At 46.4% G+C, this 20,271-nt stretch overlaps 1 protein-coding gene and 1 long non-coding RNA gene across 8 annotated transcripts in view; both read right to left on the reverse strand.

The window, feature by feature from the left end:
- Positions 1 to 13,651, reverse strand: part of LOC116070945 — an 18,500-nt gene extending 4,849 nt beyond the window's left edge. The window contains exon 1 of the long non-coding RNA XR_004110643.1: positions 13,391 to 13,651. This is a non-coding gene — a long non-coding RNA (uncharacterized LOC116070945). The remainder of the gene's footprint in view (positions 1 to 13,390) is intronic.
- A 4,458-nt stretch (positions 13,652 to 18,109) lies between these two features.
- The window catches only part of LOC116068517 (putative protein TPRXL), a 24,532-nt gene continuing 22,370 nt past the window's right edge, over positions 18,110 to 20,271 (reverse strand). For 5 of the 7 annotated variants that reach the window (XM_031338175.1, XM_031338176.1, XM_031338174.1 and 2 more), the window contains 2 exons: positions 18,979 to 19,067; positions 18,110 to 18,576 (listed from right to left, as the gene is read on the reverse strand). The gene's annotated coding sequence lies outside the window, so the exon portion shown is untranslated. Of the gene's footprint in view, positions 18,577 to 18,978; positions 19,068 to 19,995; positions 20,227 to 20,271 lie in introns of all 7 variants that reach the window. The other 2 variants (XM_031338172.1, XM_031338171.1) reach the window with 2 other exon arrangements.

Raw genomic sequence — 20,271 nt, forward strand, 5'->3', positions numbered from 1 at the left:
CCTGGTTGCCATAGAAACCTCCAGAGTGATCCACGGGGGTGGGGGGTTGGGGGGGGGTACTCAAGGTCAGCAGCTTTGCAACCACCAAAAAGAAATCTGGAAGGGCTGTGGAGACAGATGGGTCAGAGGCTAAGAGCACTTGATGATTTTCCAGGGCATCTTTATTCGGTTCCCAGCTCCCACATCACAGCTTACAACCAGGTTAGAACTCCAGCTCCACCGGATCCAAGGCCCTCTTCTGGTCCCCAAGGACCCATGGCATACCCAGAGGCACATAAATAAAAGTAAAGCCTATTCGGGCTTGGTGGCGTACGCCTTTGATCCCAGTGCTTGGGAAGTAGAGGCGGGTGGATCTGATTTGGGATCAGCCTGGTCTACAGGACAAGTTCTAGGACAGCTAGGCTACACAGGAAAACTCTGTCTTGATAACAAAACAAAACAAAACAAGGACAGGCAAGCATGGCCCGGGACAGGAGCCACAGGCCATCAATGGGAACGTATCATCAGTTTCAAACCACTCCCTAATTCACTTATTAGTCAGCTGTCTTCTCCTGCCAGCGCTTAATGTGCCAGGAGGGTGGAAGCCTGTGTTTATTTCCTGTGCTTCATAACTGGATCTGATAATGCACACATGGCATTCTACCTACCTTGTAGACTGAGGCACTAGGATCAACAAATCTCAGCTACCAAGGACAACAGAGAGCTTTGGATGCCAACCTGTACAACTTAGACCTGCCCCAAGATGTAAAGCGACCAAGGAATGTAGCTCAGGGCTATACTGCCTGCCTAGAATCCCCCTGTTAGGGGCTGGGGGCGTGGCTCAGTGGTAGAGCATCTGCCTAGAATCCCCCAGGGAGGGGCTGGGGGCGTAGCTCAGTGGTAGAGCCCCTGCCTAGAATCCCCCTGTTAGGGGCTGGGGGCGTGGCTCAGTGGTAGAGCCCCTGCCTGGAATCCCCCAGTGAGGAGCTGGGGGCGTGGCTCAGTGGGAGACCCCCTGCCTAGAATCCCCCCCCCCATGAGGGGCAGGGGCTCAGCTCCTGTTAGAGCACCTGCCTAGCTTTTGCCAAACTCTGTTTTTTGATACCCTCCATTCCCAGGTGACAACAGCCTCCTCTTGCTTCGCCCCTTCCTAGTAGAAAAATCCCTCACTCCCATCGTTTCTGTTGTCACTCTTCCTCCCAATGCTGGGATTGTTGGCTTGACCACCATGCTCCAGCTCATTTGATTTTTTTTTCTTGTTTGTTTTGCAATGCTAGGGATTAAATTTAGGACCTTTAGTACAGAAGGAAAATGTTCTACTACTGAACTATACCCCAGTACTGTGAGTACTTTATACTGCAAAGTTGTCATGTGTTATTTGAGCTCTCTTAGAAGCTGTCTCTGAGCTGGACACAGTGGCTCATACCTTTAAACCTAGCACTCTAGAGGCAGAGGCAAGCAAATCCCAAGGTCAAGGTCAACTTGGTCTACAAGGCAAGCTCAAGACCAGACAGGGTTTCTCTGTGTAGCCCTGGCTGTCCTGGAACTCACTCTGTAGACCAGGCTGCCCTCAAACTCAGAGATCTGCCTGCCTCTGCCTCCTGAGTGCTGGGATTATAGGTGTGTGCTACCACCGGTAGCCCCTCACTTTAGACTCAAACATGTTTATGTCAAGTGGTCTCCAAGAATCTTCTGTCTGTGGCTTGTCACTGTTTGTCGCTGCCCTTTTAGGGAGAGGGAACAATAGCAAAACATTCCCAAAAGTTAAAACCCAGTATCTTTAACAATGGCTAGAAAGGAAACAACATTGTTACCAATGGTTATTCCACCGTGTAAAAAATGCCTACAGAGGAAGAGATAAACCTCAAGCTCAGTACCAGGGTGAAAGAGAAAATCTCAGTGGGGAACTCCAGTTTACTGCCTCAAGCCTCCCGGTCAGTTTCTGCGGATGCTGTGAGCTTCTGCTTTGATGACATCACTGCTATGGGCTGATAATTTCTTTTTACTTGGAAGTGCTCTTCTCTCCCCGCCCGCCCCCTTCCCGCCTACTCAGGGAAATATTGCTCTCTGGTCAGGCCTCTAAGCTATCAGGAACTTCAGTTGACTGCCCCAAAGGGACTTCCCTGGATTTCTGATGGATATTTGTAAGCCCCAGATTTAATTTTGTTTTGCTATCATACACCCTGTTAAACATGCCCAATTTCAATGCTTAGAGCTTTTTTTTTTCTTTTTTTTTTTTTTTTTTTTTTTTTTGGTTTTTTGAGACAAGGTTTCTCTGTATCTCTGGCTGTCCTAGAACTTACTCTGTAAACCAGGCTGTCCTGGAACTCAGAAATCCTCCTGCCTCTGCCTCCAAAGTGCTGGGATTAAAGGCGTGCACCACCACCACCCGGCAAGATTTATTTATTTTATTTTATGTATATAAGTACACACTGTAGCTGTACAGATAGTTGTAAGCCTTCATCTGGTTGTTAGGAATTGACATTTTAGGACCTTTGCTTCCCTCCTGTCAACCCTGCTTGCTCTGGTAGACCCTACTCACTCTGGTCAACTCTGCTTGCTCAGTCCCTGCTTGCTCTGACCCAAAGATTTATCTATTATACATAAGTACACTGTAGCTGTTTCAGGCACACCAGAAGAGGGCATCAGATCTCATTATGGGTGGTTGTGAGCCATCATGTAGTTGCTGGGATCCGAACTCAGGATCTTTGGAAGAGCAGTCAGTGCTCTTACCCACTGAACCATTTCACCAGCCGAACATTATTTTATTTTATTTTATTTTATTTGTTTTTTGTTTTGGCATTTTCAAGACAGGGTTTCTCTGTATAGCTCTGGTTGTCCTGGAACTCACTCTGTAGACTAGGCTGGCCTCGAACTCAGAAATCCATTTTTTTGTTGCTGTTATTGTTTTTTTTGTGTTTTTTTGGGTTTTTTTTGTTTTTGTTTTTTTCCAGGCAGGGTTTCTCTGTATAGTCCTGGCTGTCCTGGAACTCACTCTGTAGACCAGGCTGGCCTTGAACTCAGAAATCCGATTGCCTCTGCCTCCCAAGTGCTGAGATTAAAGGCATGCGCCACCACACCTGGCCCGAGCATTTTATTTTTAAGATTTATTTTATGTATGTGAGTACACTGTCTCTGTCTTCAGACACACCAGAAGAGGGCATTGGATCCCATTACAGATGGTTGTGAGCCACCATGTGGTGCTGGGACTTGAACTCAGAACCTTTGGAAGAGCAGTTACATTCTCTTTTTTTTTTTCTTTTTTTTTTTTTTTTTTTTTTTTTTTTTCTTTTTTGGTTTTTTGAGACAGGGTTTCTCTGAGTAGCCCTGGTTGTCCTGGAACTCACTCTGTAGACCAGGCTGGTCTTTTTTAATGAATATTTTTTATTTTTATGAGTGAGTGTTTTACCTGTGTGCATGTCTGGGTACCATACAATGCCTGTGGAAGATAGTGTTGCTGGGTTAGGTAATTTCTAATAAAGTAGAAATACAAGGCCCCAAGGAAAGAGCTCAGGGGACCAAAGACATGGCTCAGCAGTTAAGACCACACAATGCTCTTGCAGGGGACCTGAATCTGTTTCCAGCACCCCTGTCATACAGCTCACAACCACCTGCAACTTGAGCTTTAAGGCATCCAGTGCTCTTGTCTTGTCTCTGTAGGTCCTGCACCCACACTCAGACACACAAATATATGTACATTTTAAAAATTGAGCCAGGCAGTGGTGGCACATACCTTTAGTCCCAGCAATCGGGAGGCAGAAGCAGACAGAGCTCTGTGAATTAAGAGACCAGCCTGGTCTCTGTAGTGAGTTCCAAGACAGCCAGAGTTATGTAATAAGACCTTGTCTTATAGATGGATGGATGGATGGGTGGATGGATGGATGAACAGACAGATGATAGAGAAAGGGGGCTATAGAAATGGGTTAGTGGTTAAGAGCACCAGATCCTCTTTCAGAAAACTTGGCTCCAAGTGCCAGCACCCACATGGAGGCTCATAACTGTCTGTAACTCCAGTTCCAAGGGATCTAATGCCCTCTTCTGTCCTCCAAGGGCCCTAGGCACACACCACCTGGTGCAAGACATAAATGCGAGTAAAACATCCATACTGGTAAAATTGAAAGTACAACAAAAGTAAATTTAAATTTAGGTCATGTCTTTTAAAAATAGGGATGGATGGGCTGGAGAGGTGGCTCAGCAGTTAAGAGCACTGACTGCTCTTCCGAAGGTCCCGAGTTCAATTTCCAGCAACCACGTGGTGGCTCAAAACCATCCGTAATGAGATCTGATGCCCTCTTCTGGTGTGTCTGAAGACAGCTACAGTGTACCTACATATAATAATAAATAAATCTTTAAAAAAAATAAAAATAAAAATAAAAATAGGGATGGGCAGTGGTGGGGAATGCCTTTTATCCCCACACTCAGGAGGCAGAGGCAGGTGGATCTCTGAGTTCGGGGCCAGCCTGGACTACAGAGTGAGTTCCCAGACAGCCAAGACAACACTATGTCTCAAGCCAAGAGAGACTATGTCTCAAAAGTGGGAGGGGGGAAGTGGGGGGGGGAAATGGGGGGGAGGGGACAGGTATTGGGATATGCCTCAGCTTTTTTGTTTGTTTGTTTGTTTGTTTTTCAAGGCAGTGTTTCTCTGTATAGCTCTAGCTGTTCTGGAACTCACTCTGTAGACCAGGCTGGCCTCGAACTCAGAAATCCACATGCCTCTGCCTCCCAAGTGCTGGGATTAAAGGTGTGTGCCACCACCACCCAGCAATGCCCTTGCTTTTAACCACCAGTACTACCAAACAAATAAATAAAAAATTTTGAAACAGCATCTCACTATGTAGCCCTGGCTGATCTGGAACTCATTATGTAGACCAAGCTGGACTAAAACTCATAGAGACCAAGAGGGGGTGGGGTAGTGGGGGCTTAAAGGTGTGCGCCACTATTCCAGGCAAATATAAAATCTTAAAACAAAACAAAACAAACAAAAAACTCCAGTGGGAACATGACTACCTCCTATCCCAGGCCACTCAGCTCACATCAGCCTCAACTCCCTGTCCTGCAGGAATCTGTCTTTTGCTCCACGGCTAGATTAGCCCTGGGCCTGCAATAGCTCTTGCTAGAGTCGCCCTCTCCTGTTTGCTAGTGGGATCTGCATCCAAAGTGTTCAACTAGGTTTGGTAGAAATTTTGAAAATCTCGTACAACCTGGAAGGAGAGGCACGGGACCTTAGAACAGGTTGTTGGGCACCTACAAATTGGTTGCGTATGTGGAGAACTTCAGGTGGGTTTCTTTCTACGTTTGCAAAAAATAATAGTTGAGATTTGAGTCTGTTCTCCTCCGGGTCCGCGCTGACCGGCAGGCTGACTAGGCGAGGTCCAGTGCACCTTAATGTGTCTGCGGAGGGAGTAGCAAGTGCAGTGGAGACTGTGACATAGTCTGAGAAGGCTACTCTGGGGCAGGAATACGAGGTCCCAGGAAACTGAATGGCAAATAGCACCCCCCCAGGCGCAAGAGCACCCCTTAGTGGAGGTGAGCATGAGCATTCCTGCAGCTTGGCCCGCTTGCATGTGTGTGTGTGTGTGTGTGTGTGTGTGTGTGTTGCCATGGCATGCATGTAGAGGTCAGAATACAACCCACTGCAGTTTTTTTCTTACACCTTGTGATTTCTGGGAACTGAACTCGGTCTAAGTCACACTGAGGCATCCCACTGCTCTCGGGCACACGATACAATCTCTGCTTGGTCTTGTGGAAATACTGCCACCCTGAGGATCCAGTTTAAGAGTCCTTCTAGGTCGGTCCTGATGTCGCCTGAGGACGAGTGTGCGCCTTAGTAATGGAAAAGAAAGAGGGAGGAGCTGTTTGGGCCACTAGAATGGTTGCAAAATTACATATCGTCCCAGCACCTCCACCCCTTAAAAGACCCTTTCCACAGGCTCGAGTCCCACCTATAGATTCACTTCAGGACCTGAAGCTCCGCCCACACTCTCACCTTTGACTCATCTACTAGATGGCCTTGCCAACATTCTCCTGATGGATTTGATAACTCCGCCCACTTGGCTTACTTATATACAGGGAAACTCCGCCCACACGGATACTTTGGACTAGGTGGCCCCGCCCACATGCTCACCTAGGAAGAATTCAAACCGGGCCCCTAACTCTGAGAAACACCAGCACCCACAAGGCTCTTCAGATCCAATTTCTCGGGATCTAAAGTCCACTTTCTGATCTCTGCCAGCACCAGGCACGCACGCTGTGCACATCACATATATACAGTCAGTACACACATAAACTAACCAAATTAATCTACTTTTAAGAAAGAGAGAAAACCCTGGCCTCACACTAGGCTCTTTCACCAAGTCCCTGCTTCTTTCACCCGCAGCCATCTTCCCGAAACTCCCCAGGGAGAATGAAAGCTCAGGCAGCGAAGGGGACTCCGTTTTCGCTAGGGGCAGAGGGGACCTAAGGTGACGAAAGAAGGGTGTTAGAGTGGGCCAAGGAATTCGGGGAGATACCGAGTCTGAGACCAGGAAGCTCCCTTGGCCAGGCAATCAGGCAACCCCCAGGCTAGGTTACACTGGATCTAGGTAAGACCGAGACCGAAAGAAAGCGATCTTGGGCAGGGCGTGTTTACGACTTGGTGAAACCTAGCCCTGGGGAGAGAGAAGTTTCTCCCGAGGGGGAGGGGGAGACAGATGTGACTCACCCCTCCCTCACCTGATCTGTGACACCTAAGAGCCTGGGAATTACCCCAGAGCAGCGAGCAACCAACCAGGGCCAACTGAGAGAAAACGATTCCACCCTGGCCTGGCCGCTCTCACCTCACACCTTCCCAGTACCCCCTCCCCCCAAGGGAGAGACAGGTCACACCTAGAACTACGGACTTTCTGGGTTAGAATACAACTCCCTGTCACGCAAGAACAAACTAAAGCCCATCTGCCCTTAGACTGGGTATGCAGTAGACGCAGGCAGGAGGAAGGCAATATACAGTAGACACATACAGTATCAGAAGCACACAAAAGAGACAGGCAGCATGCAGGAGGTTCAGTATACAAAAGGCACACGCAGGGGACAGGAAATACGCAGGAGGTGCAGTCCCTGGGAGGTCTAGGCGCTGGTGACCCTGCTGCAAAGGGCAGACACCAGGAAACCTACAAAGACAGGCTTCCACACAAGGCCCACTCACTCACTCAAGCCTGTCTGCCCCAACCCGTTTTACTTCTCAAATGGCCCTAAGGTGTCCAGGATGTTAGAAGGAGCCCTGGGGCAGCAGAGAGGGAGAGAAATATCAACTGATCTAGAGCCAAGCAGGCCTTCACCAAAAACCCTAAGAGGGTCTCTGTGACACCCGTGAGAAGCCAGAGGGTGAAATGTCCCATGGTGCCCATGGATAGGCTCTCTGGCTTTTCCCTTTGCTGATGGTTTGAGTTTTGTTGTTGGTTTGGTTTGGGTTTTTCAGAGCAGGGATTTCTCTGTGTAGCTCTGGCCATCCTGGAACTTGCTCTGTAGACCAGGCTGGCCTCAAACTTAGAGAATGGCCTATCTCTGCTGGGATTAAAGAACTAAATTACCACTGTCCAGCCTTTTAATGCTGGGGTTTTGAACCCCGAATCCAGAGCTTCTCACCTGCTAGGCAAGATCTCTATCAGCTTCATCCCAGTACTGTTCCCAACTATTTTTTAAATTTCAAATTAAAAAGTAATAATTGCCAGGCAGTGGTGGTGCACGCCTTTAATCCCAGCAGTTAGGAGGCAGAGGCAGGCAGATTTTTGAGTTTGAGGCCAACCTGGTCTACAGAGTGAGTTCCAGGATAGCCAGGGCTATACAGAGAAACCCTGTCTCGAAAAACCAAAAAGAAAAAAAAAAAAGAAAAGAAAAAGAAAAAGAAAAAAAGAAAAACCAAAAATAAATAAATAAATAGTAATAATTTAAAAGATTAAGAATCAGTCAGGCATGATGTCATACACCTTTGATCCCAGCACTGGGGAGGCAGAGGCAGGTGGATCTCTGTGAACCTAAGCCAGTGTGGTCTACATAAAGTGTTCCAGGCCAGCCTGGGCTACATAGAGTGTTCCAGGCCAGCCTGGGCTACTCAGAGAGGCTCTGCTTCGAAAACAAACCAAACCAAACCAAAATGTAATAGTAAAAAATTAAGGGGGCTAAGGATGTGTAGGTAGAGGGTTTGCCTGCATCCATGAAGCCCTGGGTCTGATTCCCAACAGTGCTGACTGTGGTGGTGCACACCTGTCATCCCAGCAGCGGTGATGGTTGATGTGTTTTAATAAAACTCAGTATGATATGACGGGAGGGGAGCCTTCGAGGGCCCATGCTGAGGCATTCCCTTGAGGTATCAGCCATAGGACAGGTCTAGTATAAAAGGAAGTTTATTTGGGACCTGGAAAAGGGAGATCTGGGAAAAGAGAGCAGAGGCAGAGAAAGAAAGGAGACAGAGAAGGACAGAAAGAGAGAGGAGAGAGAAAGAAGGGAAGAGGCCGGCTGGGAACATAAGGAGAGAGAGAAAAGAGATAGAGAAGGAGGAAAAAGATAGAGAGGGAGAGGCCCAAATAGGCCTTACATGCCTGACTCTTACCTGGCCATTGCTAGGTAACTGTTGGGCGGAGCCTAGAGGAAATGCTAGCAGTGGTGCTGGTGGCACACGCCTTTAATCCCAGTACTCAGAAGGCAGAGGCAGGTGGATCTCTGAGTTTGAGGCAAGCTGCTCTACAGCGCAAGTACTAGGTTGTCCCTAGGACAGCCAAGGGCTACCCAGAGAAACCCTGTCTTGAAACACAACAACACAAAGAAGTTTCAGGCCATCCTTAACTACATAGCTAGTTCGAGACAGGGCCTCAAAGTTGCCCAGGCTAGTCTCTAACTCACTGTCTCACCAAGGATGACCTTGCTGTCCTTCTGACCCCGCCTCCCACTTGCTGGGGTTACAAGCTTGCTCCATGCTACCACAGGACATTTTCTTGGAGCATCAGCCCGCCCAGCTGTAAATTAAGGCTCTCTTTGTCTTCTCTTATTTGTTTATTCGTCTCTGGAAGCTGTTCATAGTCCTCAGAAAGTTTACTAGCTTTTGATAAAGAATATTACACAGGGATGGGTGTAATGGCTCATGTCCATAATCACCAGCTACTAGGGAAGAGGAGCCAGGGAGACCAAAAGTTCAAGGCTTACCTGGGAGACTCAATCAAGTCCTGTCTCCAAATTACAAAAGCTAAAGGATTAGGAATATAGGTGAGTGGTAGAGCATTTGTCTGGAATGCAAGGAGCCTAGAGTCAATCTTTACTTTTGTTTTGTTTTTTGTTTTTGTTTTGGTTTGGTTTTTTGGTTTCTTTTTTCTTTTTTTCAATACAGGGTTTTTCTGTATAGCCCTGGTTTGTCCTGGAACTCACTCTATAGACCTTGAACTCAGAGATCCACCTGCCTCTGCCTCCCAAGTGCTGGTATTAAAGGCATGCACCACCACCACCTGGCTTTTACTCTTTTCTTGAGACAAAGTCTCACACATGGTCCTGGCTGACTTCAAACCCATTATGTAAACTTGAACTTTATTGAGACTTTGGTTTGTTTGCTTTGAGACAGGGTTTCTCTGTGTAGCCTTGGCTATCCTGGAACGTGTTCTGTAGACCAGACTGGTTTCAAACTCAAGATATCTGCCTCTGCCTCCTGAGTGCTGGATTAAAGGCATGCACCACCATACCAGGCTTCATTTAGATTTTTTTATTATTATTAATATTTTACTTTATGGGTATGAATGGTTTTGCCTGCATGGATGTATATGCACCAAGTACATGCCTATTAGGTCCCCTGAAACTGGGGTTAAAGATGGTTGTGAACTATCTTGTGGATGCTGGGAATCGAACCTGGGTCCCCCAGAATAGTAACAAATACTTTTTTTCTCCAAAAATTTTCCTACTTATTATATATAAGTACACTGCAGCTATCTTCAGACACTCCAGAAGAGGGCATCCAATTTCATTACAGATGGTTGTGAGCCACCATGTGGTTGCTGGGATTTGAACTCAGGACCTCTGGAAGAGCAGTCAGTGCTCTTAACCACTGAGCCATCTCTTCAGCCCTGTAACACTCTAAACCTCTAAGCTATCTCTCCAGTCCTAACTTTGAACGTCAATCTCTCTGCTTCCATGAGCTGAGTGCTGGAATAACAGGTACCGTACCACCCGGCCCAGTTTACTACAGTACTAGGAATCAAACTCAGGGCCTCGTGCATGCGAGGTGAGCACCACACACAATGGAGCCACCTTCCAGCCCCACCTTTGCTTCTCCAGGAAGGCATCCTTGCAGAGGTGAGACTGAAGCAAGGTGCAAGGTCACAACTAGACAAAGAGTGCATTCTAAGGCTGATGGATGGAGCAGGAGGCAGCTGGCCAGGCCTGTCTGCTCACATTCTTCTTGGCCTCCGAACATTCCTCCCCCCAAGTGGTGAACTGCACAGTGGTCTGAAATGAGGGGTTGGTGGCATACTCCCAGATGAGGAAGATGAGAGAACTGCCATTTCTTTTCAGGATGCTTGTCTCTTGCTTCTGAGACAGGGTCTCTGATAACACAATCTGTCACCAGACTCAATCTATGACCCAACCTAGCCTTGAATTTATAGCAATCCTCCTGCCTCACCTTTCCAAGTGTGGGGATTACTAGTGTATATATTCAGCTTGCCCCTTTTTTTTTTTTTTTGAGACAGGGTTTCTCTGTGTAGCCCTACCTGTCCTTGAACTCCTGATCCTCCTGCCTCAGTGTCCACATTGTTGAGATTACAGATATAAGTGACTAAGCCTAGCTATTTATCTGTCTGTCTGTCTGTCTATCTTGGTTTTTATTCATGTATCTTATCCAAGAATGCCATCCTTTGGCAGGCCACAGAAACCGGAACTTCAGTTATCCAAAGCAAGTCACAGACATTTATCTTTCCTCTGCTTTCAATCTAGGAGCCAGTAAAAAATTTCTCTGGCTAAGTGTGAGTGGGTTGAGCGAGAGGAATTCTGAGTTTGAGGCCAACTGGGCTACCTAGTGAATCCGAGGCCAGTCAGAGTTATATAGTGAGAATTTACATATAATTAATTAATTATTATTCATGTATATAATATAATTTAAACCATATAAAATAAATATAATATAATATAAATATAATATAAAACAAATATATTAATTAGTTAATAAATTAATTAAAATTTAGGGCCTGGAGAGATGGCCCACCAGATAAGAGCACTGGCTGCTCTTCCAGAGGATCTGGATTCCCTACATCCACATGGCAGGCTTAGAACCCTCTGTTCAATTTCAGGCAATCCAGCATCCTCTTCCAACCTCCATGGGTACAATGCATGAAAATGGTGTACAAACATACATGTAGGCAAGACAATCACATACATAAAATAATAGAAAAATGAATTTTAAATATTTAAGAAAATAAAATTTTTAATTAAAAAATAAATTCAAGGGCTGGTGAGATGGCTCAGCAGTAAGAGTATGAACTGCTCTTCCAAAGGTCCTGAGTTCAAATCCCAGCAACCACATGGTGGCTCACAACCACCTGGAATGAGATCTGACACACTTTTCTGGTGCGTCTGAAGACAGCTACAGTGCACTTATTTATAATAATAAATAAATCTTTGGGCTGGAGCAAGTGGGGCTGACGGGAGCAAGTGGGGTTGACCAGAACGAGCAGAGGTTCAAAAAAAAAGTCAATTCCCAACAACCAGATGAAAGCTCACAACTATCTGTACAGCTACAGTGTGTACTTATATACATAAAATGAATAAACAAATCTAAATAAATAAGTAAATAAATAAATTCAAATAAAAGATTTAATTCAGTGTTACAGACTACTTGTTAAAAAAAAAAAAAAAAAGAAGGTTAAATGCGCTAAATAGTTCCATACCTTACAAACGGATATATGCCTAAGGAGAAAAAAATACATGCATCTCTCACTTTTCGGGAGACTGAGAAAGAAAGATAAAAAGCTTGAGGTAAGCTCAGCGGCACAGCGAATCTTGTCTCTAAGTAAACAGAGCCAGGATCTATCACAGTATCTAAGAGGGAGAGGGCGCTCGGTTGTAAACCTGAGTTCCTAAATTTCATCCCTGAAACTCACACACTGCATGGGGAGAATTGACTCCTAAAAGCTGTCCTCTGACCTCTGACCCCCACACACACCAGGGTATACGCGCATATATGTGCATGCACACACACTCTCACATACAAATAAATACATTTAAAAAACGTACCCAGGTATGGTCACTCACATCTATAACTCCAGCACTTGAGATTGTAGGAAGCTGAGGCAAGAGGGTTGCTTTGGGTTTGAAGCCAGCCTGAATAGAGTGAGATCTTTAAAAATCAATCAAACAAACAAATAGCCTGGGGCAAGGTGGTGCAAGCCTTTATTTAATTCTAGCATTTAGGAGGCTGGCAGATCTTTGTAAGTTTGAGGGCAGGCAGGGCTATAGAGTGTTTCTCAGAATAACAACAGCAACAAAAGGAAACTAAAAATATTGGTCAAATAATAATAAAAAGATAAGATAAAAAGAGGCTAGGGGACACACACAGTGCCACATAAGGTTGATCGAAGGACAGCTTGAAGGAGTGGCTTCTCTGCTTCAGCCATATGAGTTTAGAGAATCAAACTCAGGTCACCAGGCTTAGTTTCAATCACCTTTACCCAATGAACCATCTTGCTGGCCCACCCAGCATGCTTTTGCTATAGGAAGCCTGGTACATCAGTAGCTATTGCAAAATATATCTCAGCAGACGGGGGAGGGGGGGCTTGGATGGATTTGTAAATGTCAGAGCACACTGACAGACAAGAAGTGAGCAATCCACAGGAGTTTTAACATATTGCTTGTCCCCCACCCCAAACAAATAGGATGGCATATGTGATGTGGTTTGGTTAGGTATTGCTTGGATCCTCACTGGCGGATTCTAAGATTCGTGTGAGTTTGTTTTTCTTTTCTTTCTCTTCACTATGTAGCCCTAGCTGGGCTAGAACTCACTATATAGACCAGACTGGCTTTGAACTCACAGAGAGAACCAACTTACTCTGCTTTCTAAGTGCTAATGTGCTGGGATTGAAGGTGTGTGCCCCAAAGCCGGCCTTTTCTTTTTCTTTTTTTCTTTTAATTGTGCATGTTTGTGTGTCCGCATAGGTTTATGCACACCATTTGTGCACAAGTGCGCTTGGAGTCCAGAGGACAATTCCCCAGAGCTGGAGTTACAAACCATGTGAGCTGCCTGACATTTTGAGCAGCAAGTGCTTAAGCCCTGCCCAATCTCACCAGTTTTGTTGTTGTTCTCTTGAGCGAGGCTCTTAGAGCCTAGCCCAGGCTGGCCTTGAACTCACCACTCCTCCTGCTTCTTTCTCCTGAGTGCAGAGATGCAGAGATATGACCACTTCACCTGATTTGTGTCTAAGTTGAATCCAAGACACCATCACGATGGTCTGTTACCAACTCAGATGGCCATGAATGGACTCGACCTTACTATGCTTTGAAGTGTCCTTGAGTTTGTTTTGCAGTACTGAGAGTGGGACTAGGGACTCAGGCAGGCTAACTGTTAGCATCTAGAACCTGTGATGATACATGGGCGGGTCCACAGACCTGTTGCCAGGGCAACAGCCACCATATTCCCAGAATCCATTGGGTTCAACTCCCAGCTTTACCTGTGACTACTACATCACAACCCGTATATATGAGACAATTCCTCCATTTCTCTCTCTCTCTCCCCTCTCTCTCTTTCTGCGCCGCTACCCTCTCTACTCCCCCCTCAATTAAACCTCTTGCACGTGGAACTGTCTGGGCCTGGTGTGATACTTGCAGACCCGCACTGCCGACACTCAAACACATCACTAACCAAATGATCTACCACTGAGCCACGCCCCCAGCCCCTCCCTGGGGGATTCTAGGCAGGCGCTCTACCACTGAGCCACGCCCCCAGCCCCTCACTGGGGGATTCTAGGCAGGAGCTCTACCACTGAGCCACGCCCCCAGCCCCTCCCTGGGGGATTCTAGGCAGGGGCTCTACCACTGAGCCACGCCCCCAGCCCCTCCCTGGGGTATTCTAGGCAGGGGCTCTATCACTGAGCCTCACCCCTAGCCCCTCACTGGGGGATTCTAAGCAGGGGCTCCCCTGCTGGGTTTCAACCCAGGCCTGAATCATTTTTAATGATTTTGCCTTCTCACCATGGTCACTGTGGCTCCAAGCCCGTAGGACCAGTGCTGGTGAATTGGGACAGAAGCAATTCCTCAATACCCAGAGAGAGAGCTGCTTGGGAGCTTCAGCAGCAAGCCTTCCCTTCAGACCTTAGCTCAGAGCCAGCTGGTGGAACGGAGGCGCTGGCCTGGCATGGAGTGTGCCTTTGCCAGTGATAAGCTGGAAACTTACTTAAGGTTGAGTAACCACAGATAGAGCCCTATCTTAAATCAACTTCTCATCGCAGACCTTGAAGCCTGCTTTGTTTAACTTCATGCTGTTTGGATGAGGATATGATAAGGGCCCCTGGAGTTTAAATAAACTTAGAAATCAACAGAGTGGATTAATCTCCATTCCGTTGGGGATGAGGCTTACAGGCTGGTGCTCAACTGGCCCTGCAGAGACCACTCAAGACCCTCCGTCTGCTGTTTCCTCCTTCTGGTCCACTTGCCCATCCCAAACTCTACCCAAACATCCAAACAGGGTTTCATTTCTTCCTCCTCCTCTTCCTCCTCTCCCTCCTCCCCCCTCCTCTCCTCTCCTCTTCTCTTCCTTTCCCTCATTTCTTCCTCTTTTTCTCCTCTCCTTCTCCCCCTCTTCTCCCTCCCCCTTTTCTTCCTCCCCCTCCTTCCCTTGCTTACCCCTCTTTTTCTTCCTCTTCCCTCTCCTCCCCTTCTTCCCTCCCTCCCCCTCCTCCTTTCCTCACTTCTCCTTCCCCTTTCTTCCTCCTTCTTTTCTTCTTCATTCACCCCCACCTCTTTTCCCCTTTCCCCTTTCCCTCTTTATCTTTTTTTTAATCTTTTCCCCCCTCTACCTTCTCTTTCTCTCTTCTTATTTGTGGCTCCTCCCCTCCTTTGTATTTGAGACAAAGCTTCATACTCACTATGCAGCCAAGGAGAACCTTGAAATCCTGATCCTCCTGCCTCCTCATCTGGAGTTACCACCATGTTCAATTTGCATGGTCCTAGAGATGAAACCAAGGGTTTCCTGCACCCTAGACGAGAAGCACTCTACCAACTGAGCTACATTCGAAACCCCCTTTCTACACTTGACTTTTTTTTTTTCTTTTTTTTTTTGGACAGTACCTACTGTAACCCAGTCTAGCCTCCAACTCTAGATCTTTCTGACTCAGCCCTCAGAGTGCTGTCATTATAGAAATTCATTTTTCTTTTCCCTTCATGTAGAGCTGAAAAAGCAGACAGCTGGTGGTGGGGGACCCAATAGGACAGGACCAAAGCCCCAGACACAGCTTGTTTTCAGTCTAGCGGTCAGGAAGAAAAAGAAGACCCAGACACGAATCGATTCTAACGACAATAGCTAATCCTCTCTGTCAGTGTGATTAGCTTTCGAGTCAGTTGGGAGATGGTCCTGTGATGGATGTGTCTACAAGAACATTTTTAGGAGCTTTTGCTGAGGAGGGAAGACCTACCCTGAATGTGGGCTTCTTCTACTCTCACAACATGGCACACGGTATCCCAACACATCCAACAAGATGGCGTCTTGTCCTCTGCTCTCCTACTGTCCCATGCATGAACGGCAAGTCTCCTCCAATCAGGAGGCATTATTAAGATGCTCTCACCCCATCCAACCACCAGGTTTATAGCCCAGGAAATTACTGAACTATCAATAGAAACCTCTCCAGGGAGCCAGCATTCCCACCCACCACCCCTATCCAGCGGACATGAGAAGTCACCTTCTTCCCCAGTCAAGAACATCACTAAAAACTAAATAGGGAGCCTGGACTTTTGCTTCTGCCAATCATTGATGAGGAAAGAGCCTGCCCTCACCCTGCCAGCATGATGTCACAATAAAGCTGAGACAGAGGATTAAAGGAATATCCAGAGTTCCAGGTCATAAAAAAGTTCCAGAATTCAGTTGAAAATCACCCCTTGAAAGCTAGGTGTACAGCTTTCTAAAACCCTTCAATGAAGGATCAAGGTGTGGCACAGTGGTACAGCACCTGCCTAGATTCCCTCAGGGAGGGGCTGGGGTGTGGCTCAGTGGTAGAGCCCCTGCCTAGAATCCCCCAGGGAGGGGCTGGGGGTATGGTCCTGTAGTAGAGCCTACATCTTGGGCTACTGAATGAAATCCTGACTCATAAAATCACAACAGCCTTGGAGGTGTAGCTCAGTTGGGAGAACGCTTGCCTAGTATGCACAAACCCCTGGGATCCCTTCCCAGAACTGCATAAAACTGAGTGTGATGGTGCACATTTATAATCCTAGCCTTCTGGAGGTGGGGGCAGGAGAATGAAATGTTCACAAACATCCTTAGCTATTTCAGAAGTTGAGAAGTAGACTCCAGAGGGGATATGGGACCAATTCTCCATCACTCCAGAAGGGAGGTGGGACAAATTCTCCACCAATCGCCTTGTCAACATTTGTCACTGTCAATGTTTTTTTTTGTTTTGTTTTGTTTTGGTTTGTTTGTTTGTTTGTTTGTTTTGGTTTTTTTTGGTTTTTTGAGACAGGGTTTCTCTGTGTAGCCCTGGCTGTCCTGGTACTCACTCTGTAGACCAGGCTGGCCTCGAACTCAGAAATCCACCTGCCTCTGCCTCCCAAGTGTTGGGATTAAAGGCGTGAGCCACCACCGCCCGGCCTCACTGTCAATGTTTTAAACGGTAACTGTCCTTGTGGGAGCATAGTGATACCACTTTGTGGGGTTTTTTGTTTGTTTCTTTCTTTCCTTCCTTGATGACTATTGACAATAAGCATCTTTTCGTGTGTTTAGCTAAAAGATGTTGAAGGTTTTAATCCCAAACCGCGATTTCTACTCCACCTTTGTCCATATAGTTCCCAGATAAAAGACACACAACTTTTATTATTACTAAGCCTTAATCAGCACAGTAGCTGGGCAGCCGCCTACCCTCCATGCTGTTAGAATCTACTTTCCTATCAGTAACCCCGAGTTCTTACTTACTATGATTCATCTGGGCTGCTCTTAACTCCAATTGGGCAACCCTCAGGGCCACGTTTTCTTGGCTCCTAACCCACGGCACCTCTCTGTTCTTCCTTCACCTTCTTCTCCTCATCATGGTTGTTCTCTGACCTCCAAGCCTAGGAACACACGTAGACACACACACCCACCTATGTGTCTTCTGCCCAGCTATTAGCTGCCGGCATCTTTATTTACCAATCAGAAATAACTTAGGGGCAAGGTTACATAGCATTACTCTCTTGTCTCAGGGCAAACAAGTCTTGGGGTCCACATTTAGCATTATAATACACAGCAACAGACCAACCCCCCTCTGTGTGTGTGTATTTTAGGGTGCTCATATCTCCTTTTTTTTTTTTTTCTTCTGAGACAGGTATAGCCCTGGCTGTCCTGGAACTCACTCTGTAGACCAGGCTGGCCTCCAACTCAGAAATCCACCTGTCTCTGCCTCCCAAGTGCTGGGATTAAAGGCGTGCACCACAACCGCCCAGCTATATCTCCCTTTTTGTTTGTTTACTTTTTTGAGACAGGGTCTCTTGTAGCTCGCGCTATCTTTAAACTATAAAGATAGTCAAGAATGAACGACCTTGACCTTGATTCTCCTGTCTCCTCCACCTTCTGACTGCTGGGATAGCAGCCCCACCACACCCCAGTTAACAGTTTATACGTTGCTAGAGATAGACCTCGGGGCTTTGTGTGTGCTAGGCAAGCATTCCACTGCCTCCATCATGCACCTACATCCCAGCCCTCTGTTCCTACTGACTCTGCCTCCCATCTTCTTGTTCACCTTTGAAAGGTACTGCTCTGGTGCTGTTTTTCAAGACAGTATCTCACAATATAGCACTGGCTGGCCTGGTGTAGACCAGGCTAGCCTTACACTCTGCCTCTGCCTCCCTATAGCTGGGATTAGAATCATGTGCCACCACCACCTGGCAATAGCTACTAGTCTACTCTAACTTCTATGACACCACCTTTTTTCAAATTCCACGTGTGGGTGAAATCACTCATTTCCCTTTATTCCCCTGATGTCCTCTAGCACCATCCGTGTTGTTGAAATTGACGGACTTTTATCTGATTAGTACTCCACAGTGTGTATTTTAACTCTTCCTCCTCTTCCTCCTCTCCTTTCTCCTCTTCCTCTTCTTCCTCTCTCTTTTTGCTAGTTTGTTTTTTTTAAGGTGGAGTCTCATGTAGCTCAGGCTAGACTGGGATTCACTGTGTAGCCAAGGCTAGCCCAGCCTTGAACTCCCTGCTTTCTTCCTGCTTCTACTACCATCTCCTAGTGCCGAGATAACAGGTGTTCACCACCATGCCTTGGGTTTCTTTATCCATTCACTTGTAGTCTTCACACCCTAGCTATTATGTAAACAGCCACAGTGAGCATGAAGCATAGGTGTCTCTTCTGTGTCCTGAAGCATAGGTGTCTTCCGAGTCCCGACTGCGTTTCCTTGTCTATGTACCTGAGGCAGAAGAAAAAGGTAGAAATGTCTGCGGATGGGAAAAGGGAAAGGGACCCTTCCCTCCCGTCTCACTGCAGCCTCTGGCCATCCCAGGGGTGTGCATTGCAGCACATAACAACCGTTCAAGGCTTCTCTCCCTTCCCAGTAGCAAACCTGCAGTTTTCTAGGAATCTCACCAGAAATGCCATTCACCAAGAAGGCTATATACTTCCACCCCATTTGACACTAGAGAGCCCATTGTGTTACCAGATTATAAAACCACGCAAGGCATCTCTTTCTATTCCATTTGCCCTCTCACTTATGAAAAGTAAAAACAAAGGGCTTTCCTAGAAATCTTTCGAGAGCCACCAATATTGTATATGTGGGAACTGGAGAGAGGGCTGGGCACTTAAGAGCACGTACTGTTCTTCCAGAGGACTAGGTTGCCAACACCCATAATGGGCGTCTCACAGCTCCAGGGGATCTGACATCCTCTTCTGGCTTCCGTGGGCCTGCACGCATGAGATATAGAGTCACACAGACACAGACACACACATATACATAAGTAAAAATAATTTTAAAAAGGTATATATGTCAATTGCTAATTGATCATGACTTTCACTGGAGACGCTCCTATCCACACCTGCGTGTGTCTTTCTTTCTAAATGCTGCTTTTTCTCCTATCCCTCATGCTTAAAGCCTATATTAAATTATCTTCTTTATTTGTTTGTTTGTTTGTTTATTAGAGACAAGGGCTCTCTGCCAGTAGTTTTATTAGTTGGTTAGTCTGGTTTAGTTTGGTCCTTGGAGACAATCTTGCTTTGTATGCCAAGCCCGTCTTAAACTCTAAGCAGTTCTCTTTCCTCTTTCTTTTATTGTTGTTGCTATTGTTTTTGAGATATGGTCTGTCTTTGTAGCTTTGGCTGTCTTGGAACTCATTATGCAGACCCGGCTGGCGTCACAGAGATCTCCCTGCCTCTCCCTTCCAGGACTGGCATGAAAGGTGCCACTATAGCTGCCCGGCTATGTTAAAAATATTTTTTAATTTACTTATTTTTATTTCATGTGCATTGGTGTTTTATCTGTATGAGACTGTCAGATCCCCTAAAACTGGAGTTACAGACAGTTGTGAACTCTCACGTGAGTGTAGGAATTGAACCCTGGTCTTCTGGAAGAATAGTCAGTGCTTTTTCTTTTTTCTTTTCTTTTTTTAAGATTTTTATTTATTTTTTATTTTATACATGAGTGTTCAATCTGCATATTTGCCTGCATGCCAGGAATCCCATTACAGATGGTTGTGAGCCACCACATGGTTGCTGGGAATCAAACTCAGGACCTCAGGAAAAGCAGAGAGTGCTCTTAACCACTGAGCCATCTCCCCAGCCCCTAAAATATCTTTAATAAAATCTCCATCTATGGGCCGGGTGTCCTGGTGAATACCTTTAATCTTGGTGCACTGGAGACACAGGAATGGGTATTTATGTCTGTGGTTCAAGGCAGCTTGCTTTATCTAGCAAGTTCCAGGCTAACCAGGACTAACACATGGTGAGACCCTGGTGTCGTTGTTGTTGTCTGTCTGTTTCGTCTCTGATTTTTGCTTCATGCTGGCTCACCTTGAAATTCATTTCTGCATCAAAGCCACAGATCCCTGTTTAGCTTGAGTTGAGGTCCCTGAAAGAGTAAGGCCACAGTTTAGGCCACATAGGGTAACCCTGT

The sequence above is a fragment of the Mastomys coucha genome, unplaced genomic scaffold, assembly GCF_008632895.1.
Source record: "Mastomys coucha isolate ucsf_1 unplaced genomic scaffold, UCSF_Mcou_1 pScaffold22, whole genome shotgun sequence".
NCBI classification, from domain to species: domain Eukaryota; kingdom Metazoa; phylum Chordata; class Mammalia; order Rodentia; family Muridae; genus Mastomys; species Mastomys coucha.